The sequence below is a fragment of the Chiloscyllium plagiosum genome, chromosome 10 (genome assembly GCF_004010195.1).
Source record: "Chiloscyllium plagiosum isolate BGI_BamShark_2017 chromosome 10, ASM401019v2, whole genome shotgun sequence".
NCBI classification, from domain to species: domain Eukaryota; kingdom Metazoa; phylum Chordata; class Chondrichthyes; order Orectolobiformes; family Hemiscylliidae; genus Chiloscyllium; species Chiloscyllium plagiosum.
The window spans coordinates 1127998-1134505 of NC_057719.1; the positions used below are offsets into that span (position 1 = coordinate 1127998).

General features: G+C 46.3%; 1 protein-coding gene across 2 annotated transcripts in view; it reads left to right on the forward strand.

Moving 5' to 3' along the window:
- The first annotated feature begins 1622 nt into the window (after window positions 1-1622).
- The window catches only part of zbtb1 (zinc finger and BTB domain containing 1), a 19090-nt gene continuing 14204 nt past the window's right edge, over window positions 1623-6508 (forward strand). The window contains exon 1 of one of the 2 annotated variants that reach the window (XM_043696893.1): window positions 1623-1818. The gene's annotated coding sequence lies outside the window, so the exon portion shown is untranslated. Of the gene's footprint in view, window positions 1819-4953; window positions 4994-6508 lie in introns of those variants that run through there. The other variant, XM_043696894.1, reaches the window with a different exon arrangement.

Consider the following 6508-nt stretch of genomic DNA (forward strand, 5'->3'; position numbering starts at 1 on the left):
CTTTAAATGTTCCTACTCTCACTTTAAACCTATGCCCCCTAATATTTGACATTTCCACTCTGGGATAAGATAACCTCACATTCTTCTAAACTTACCCAGTGTTTAATCCGGCAATTACAACCAATTCCCTGGCTGTTCTCTGTTTGGCTTGTCCTATAAAAGTAGTGTTGTCCCAGTCGAACTCATGTTGCTTGTCATCTGCGTGTGTGGCTACTAAGGATAGCTGGTCGTGTCGTTTCGTGGCTAGTTGGTGTTCATGAATGCGGATGGTTAGCTGTCTTCCTGTTTGTCCTATGTAGTGTTTTGTGCAGTCCTTGCATGGGATTTTGTACATTACATTGGTTTTGCTCATGCTGGGTATCGGGTCCTTCGTCCTGCTTTCGTAGTTTAGGACTTGGTCTGTGTGTGTGGCTTTCCTGTATACCTTTGTGGTGAATTCTCCGTTCGGTGTTCTCTGTACCATCACGTCTAGGAATGGGAGTTGGTTGTCCTTTTCTTCCTCTCTAGTGAATTGGATTCCTGTGAGTGTGGCGTTGATGATCCGGTGTGTGTTCTCTATTTCTGTGTTTCTAATGATGACAAAGATGTCATCCACATATCTGACCCAGAGTTTGGGTTGAATTTACGGTAAGACTGTTTGTTCTAATCTTTGCATTACAGCTTCTGCTATGAGTCCAGAGATGGGTGAGCCCATGGGTGTGCCGTTGATTTGTTCATATATTTGGTTGTTGAATGTGAAGTGTGTTGTGAGGCACAGGTCCAGTATTTGAGTATGCCGTCTTTGTTGATAGGTTCAATGTCCTGTTGTCTGTTCTGTATGTCTAGCAGGTTGGATACAATGAATATAATCCCAGTCTACTCAATCTCTCCTCATAAGCCAACCGTCTCAACTTTGGAATAAACCTAGTAAACCTCCTCTGCACCTTCTCCAGTGTCCACTACATCTTTTCTCAAGGAGACCAAAACTGTACACAGTACTCCACAAATGGCCTCACCAACACCCTGTACAGCTGCAGCATAACCTCCCTGTTTTTAAATGCCATCCCTCTAGCAATGAAGAACAATATTCCATTTGCCTCCTTAATTACCTGCTGCACCTGCAAACCAATGTTTTGTGATTCATGCGCAAGGACACCCAGGTCCCTCTACACAGCAGCATGCTGCAATGTTCCACCATTTAGATAATAAATTATTTCCTACCAAAATGGATGACCTCTCATTTAGCAACATTGTAGTCCACATGCCAGACCCTTGCCCACTCACTTAATTTGTTTATACCCCTCTGCAGATTTTCAGTGTCCTCTGTACACATTGCTCTGCTCTTCATTTTAGTGTCATCTGCGAACTTTGACGCACTACACTTGGTCCCCAGCTCTAAATCATCTGTGTAAATTGTAAACAATTGTTGTTCCAACACTGTCCCTCAAGAAGGAACTGCGTCAATGTGTCAAGTGCAAAAGCAAAAGGAATAAAGACAGTTGGGAGCTGAAAATCAATTGACAATTGGGTGAATATTTGAAAAACGACAGGGGTCCGAAGTAGTAGCGATCAGGGGTGTGTGTTTAATGGATTGCACCAATGAGGAGCTAGCACATAGGGCAATGGGCTGAATGGCTTTTTCATGTCCTGGATATCTCTGAGATTGGAGGGAGGTGGTAGCAGCACTGCAGGGTTGGGACAGGACATTTCCATTTTGAGGAGGAGATTAAGCTGCTCATTTCCTGTGAATTTGATTGAGGCCCTGTCCCGAGCCAAAGCGGCATCGAGGCCGGCTTCCAGCAGCAGCAGCAGCAGCTAGGGCGTCCACAGCAGGACAGGGTAAGAAAGGGACATTGCAAACCGGGGAGAGAGCTGTAACCGAGCCCGGGGTCTAGGGCATTGCAACCGGGGAGAGCGCTGTAACCGAGCCCGGGGCATTGCAAACCGGGGAGAGAGCTGTAACCGAGCCCGGGGCATTGCAAACCGGGGAGAGAGCTGGAACCGAGCCCGGGGTCTAGGGCATTGCAACCGGGGAGAGCGCTGTAACCGAGTCCGGGGTCTAGGGCATTGCAAACCTGAGAGAGAGCTGTAACCGAGCCCGGGGCATTGCAAACCGAGGACAGAGCTGCAGCCGAGCCCGGGGCATTGCAAACCGAGGACAGAGCTGCAGCTAAGCCCAGGGTCTGGGGAATTGCAACCGAGCCCGGGGACTACAGCACTGCAACTGGGGAGAGAGCTTTAACCGAGCCCGTAGTAATACAACCGGAGGCAGAGCTGTAACCGAGCCCAGAGTCTATGGCATTGCAACCAGGAAGGGAGAGTTGTAACTGAGCCCGAGTCAAGGGAAATGAGAGCAGGAGAGAGTTGTACGTTATAGCCCTGGGCAGGAGCATTGCAACTGGGAGGGGTCCTAGTCCGGGAACATAATCTCAGCATGAAATATTTATGGTGCATGGTCACAAACACAATTTATGACTTTATTGGCTGATAAAATAAGAATGTTGTTGTCAATGCATTTCATCTTGACTCCTCGGGACAATTTGCTAATACCAACTCCAATTCAAGGAAAACACCATTTATACAAAAACAGAAATTGTTGGCGAAACTCTGCAGATCTGGCAACATCTGTGGGAAGAGATAATGCCTCCAGTCCAGCGTACCTCATCATGACTGTTAGCAACTAGGAAAAAGTGGCATTTATGCTGAAGACGAAGGCGGGGGGTATATGGAAGGGTTGTTAATCATGGAGATAATGGGTAGCGTTCCAGGAGAGAAGAAAATCTGAATAAAAGATAGGAGTTAAGAATAGGATAGAACAAGTGACTGGTTGCTTTTAGCACAACGTCATTACAGAACTGGGTGTGGGGATGGATTTTTTTAAAAAATGGAACGCTGGATTCAGGTTCTAAAGTTAATGAACTTGATGCTGAGTCCTAAAGGCTGCAGGGTCCTCAAAGTGGATTCTCAAGATCTTCTTCAAGTTTGCGCTGAGGCTCCCTGAAACACTGCAGCAGACCCTCTGACAAATGCTGGCATGGGAACACGGTGGCGTGTTGAAGTGGCAGATACCTGGACGCTCAGGGGCATTTTTAACAGACAGAACACAGGTGTTTTGCGAAGTGGTCCCCAAATCTGCATTTTCCAGAGCAGACCACATTGTGCGCAGTGATACAACAGACTAGATTGAGTGACATGCAGGTGAATTTGTTCTTCGCCCGGAAGGTGTGTCTGGATAGGGAGGAGATAAATGGGTAGGTGTTACACTACCTATTACATGGGATGGTGCCATGGAGGTGTGGGGACAGTCTGGAAGTGAAGGAGTGGAGCAGGGTGTCCCAGAGGGAACAGTCCTCGCAGGATGCTGACATGGTGGGGGCTGGGGGAATCTTTTTCTCTGACACTCCTGTTTTTTTAAATTTTTTAACCCCCCACACTACCGCCTAACTGCGGTAGTGCTTACTTTTCCCTAGCACCCGTGGTGTGTGTGTGCAGGTGTGAGACACAAGGTGTGTGAATCTTTATTCAATTCCCACCACCAGGAAGATAGGAAAACACCCAAGTGGCCAGTGACAAGCAGTGCCCTTCACAAAAGGGCAATGCTGTGTGATCAAACAGTGAAGGGGAGGGCAGGGATTAAACCAAAATAGAGTTGGAGGGGGAAATAATGCACTCCACAGGGTGGGGGAAGTGTGTCTGGTGGTGGTATCCCATTGGAGGAAGTAGAAATGACAACTGATGATCCTCTGGATGGGAAGACTGGTGGGTAGTGAGTGAGGATCAGGGGGATCAATTCTGAAGAAGGGTCACTGGACCCAAAACGTTAACTCTGCTTTCTCTCCACAATGCTGCAAGACTTGAATTTCTCCAACACTTTCTGTTTTTGTTGCTGATTTCTAGTATCTGCAACTTTTATTTTAGTGTGGGACCCGATCGTTGTTGTGGGAGAGAAGGGGTGAGGGGAATCCACAGTGAAGAAAAAGGATGTGTTTTTCCACAAAACCCTTCACCTTCACAGAATCTGGCTGCTGAGAAGAGTGTGCTGATTCATTGATAGTGGGGTTACCATGGAGAATGTACCAATTAATTGATTGACAGCTAATAACCAAGCTGTCATCAATAATTGGAGCATTCTCTCTACCAATCAGAGTTCACTTATCAAGCATACCCCCCCCCCCCCATTATAAAAATAACTTTTCCCTTTTGAACTGGTATTCTTGGAAATAGTCCTGATGAATGGAAGCTGAAGGGCCTTGACAAAATGTCTCCTTTTCGGCAAGTTTGAATTTATGAAGCTGTTGATCGTTCTAAAGACCCAACTTGTTTCCTTCCCTAAAGGGCTGAAACTGCTGTCCTTAGCCAGAGCATGTCCCTGTCTAGTTGTAAGCACAAGTTGACACGTTAAAAGGTGTGCCTTTGTGACAAAAGTTGCATTACTATGGCATCATGGCATCTTTAACATAGTGAAACATTCCCATGGCACATCACCAGAGCATGATCAGACAGAATTTAATATTGTACCACACAAGACACTTGGTCAAAGTAGGTTTTAAGGAGCTTTTTAAAGGTGGAGACAGACATGTAGATCAGGATTTTGAATTTGAGAATTCCAGACACAGGTAGCTGAAGGTGTTACCAGCTATGGTGGGTTGATTAAAATTGGGAGGCCATTGAGGCTAGGAGGGAGTGCAGGGATCATGGAGAGTTGTGTGGCTGTGGAAGAGAGACAGGAAGGGTTGAGACCATGTCAAACTTTGCAAACAAAAATTTGAAGAAGACTCAACATCATCCTGCGATTACTCAAGGATCTCTCTCATCAAGGTCTCTCTTCCCTCCATTACAGGCATTTACCACGCGCTGCATCCGAAAGGCTAAGGGCATTGTGGAAGATCCCACACACCCCTCACTCAAACTCTTCTCCCTCCTGCCATCTGACAGAAGATACTGGAGCATTCAGTCTCTCACAGCCAGACTGTGCAACAGCTTCTTCCCCCAAGCCATCAGGCTCCTTAACACAGTATGATCAGACTCTTTCCCATCTGAAATCTTTGCACGCCTTTGAATTGCTGCTCGAATAATGCCTATTATTTATCATTCTTCAATTACACTGTAACTTGAATGTTTTGCACTTCTTATGCACTTAATGCCGTGTACAAGTGTGTAGGTTGTGCTGTCCTCACTATCCATTGTAGGGCCTTAATGATCCGAGACGGTGCAATTCCCAAACCAAGCAGTGATGCAGAGCTCAGGGTACTCTCAATGAACCCTCTGTAGAATGTGGTGAGGATGGAGGGCTGGGAGTGGGCTTTCCTCAACCTGTGCAAAAAATAGAGATGCTGCTAGGCTTATTTGGCTATGGAGCTTGTGTTGTGTCCAGGTGAGATTCTCCGCCAGTTGTACGCCAAGAAATCTGGTGCTCTTCACGATCTCCACGGGGAACCATCTATATCCAGCAGAGTGTGGTCACTCCGTGCCATCCTGAAGTCAACAACCATCTCTTTTGTTTTGTCCACATTCAGAGACCGATCGTTGGCTCTGCACCAGTCTGTTAGCTGCTGCAGCTAATAGGACCCCTCAAAAATCAAGGCAGCCTTTGTATGGAGCTCAGGTGATGGGGAAGAAATTAAACGAGTATTTTGCATCAGTGTTTACTGTGGAGAAGAACATGGAAGATACAGAATGTGAGAAATAGATGGTGACATCTTGAAAAATATTAGAGAGGAGGAAGCACTGGATGTCTTGAAATGCAGAAAGGTGGATAAATCCCCAGGACCTGATCAGGTGTACCCTAGAAATTTGTGGGAAGCTAGAGAAGTGATTGCTGGGCCTCTTGCTGAGATATCTGCATCATCAGATGAGGTGCCAGAAGACTGGAGGTTGGCTAACGTACCATTATTTAAGAAAGATGTTAAGGACAAGCCAGGGAACTGTAGACCGGTGAGCCTGATGTTGGTGGTGGGCAAGTTGTTGGAGGGAATCCTGAGGGACAAGATGTACACGTATTTAGAAAGGCAAGGACTGATTAAGGATAGTCAACATGGCTTTCTGCGTGGGAAATCATGTCTCTCAAACTTGATTGAGTTTTTTGAAGAAGTAACAAAGAGGATTTATAAGGGCAGAGCGATGGACGTAATTTATATGAACTTCAGTAAGGGTTTCGACAAGGTTCCCAATGGGAAACTGATTAGCAAGGTTAGATCTCATGGAAGACAGGGAGACCTAGCTACTTAGATACAGAACTGGCTCGACGGTAGAAGACAGTGGTGGTGGAGGATTGTTTTTCAGACTAGAGGCCTGAGACCAGTGGTGTGCCACAAGGATCGGTGCTGGGTCCACTATTTTTTGTCATTTATTTAAAGTTATTAAGTTGGCAGATGATACCAAAATTGGAGGTGTAGTGGACACATTACAATGGAATCTGAAAATGTATTACTGGAAAAGCACAGCAGGTCAGGCAGCATCCAAGGAGCAGGAGAATCGACGTTTCGGGCATGAGCCCTTCTTCAGGAATGGAGAAGGGGTCCTGCCCGAA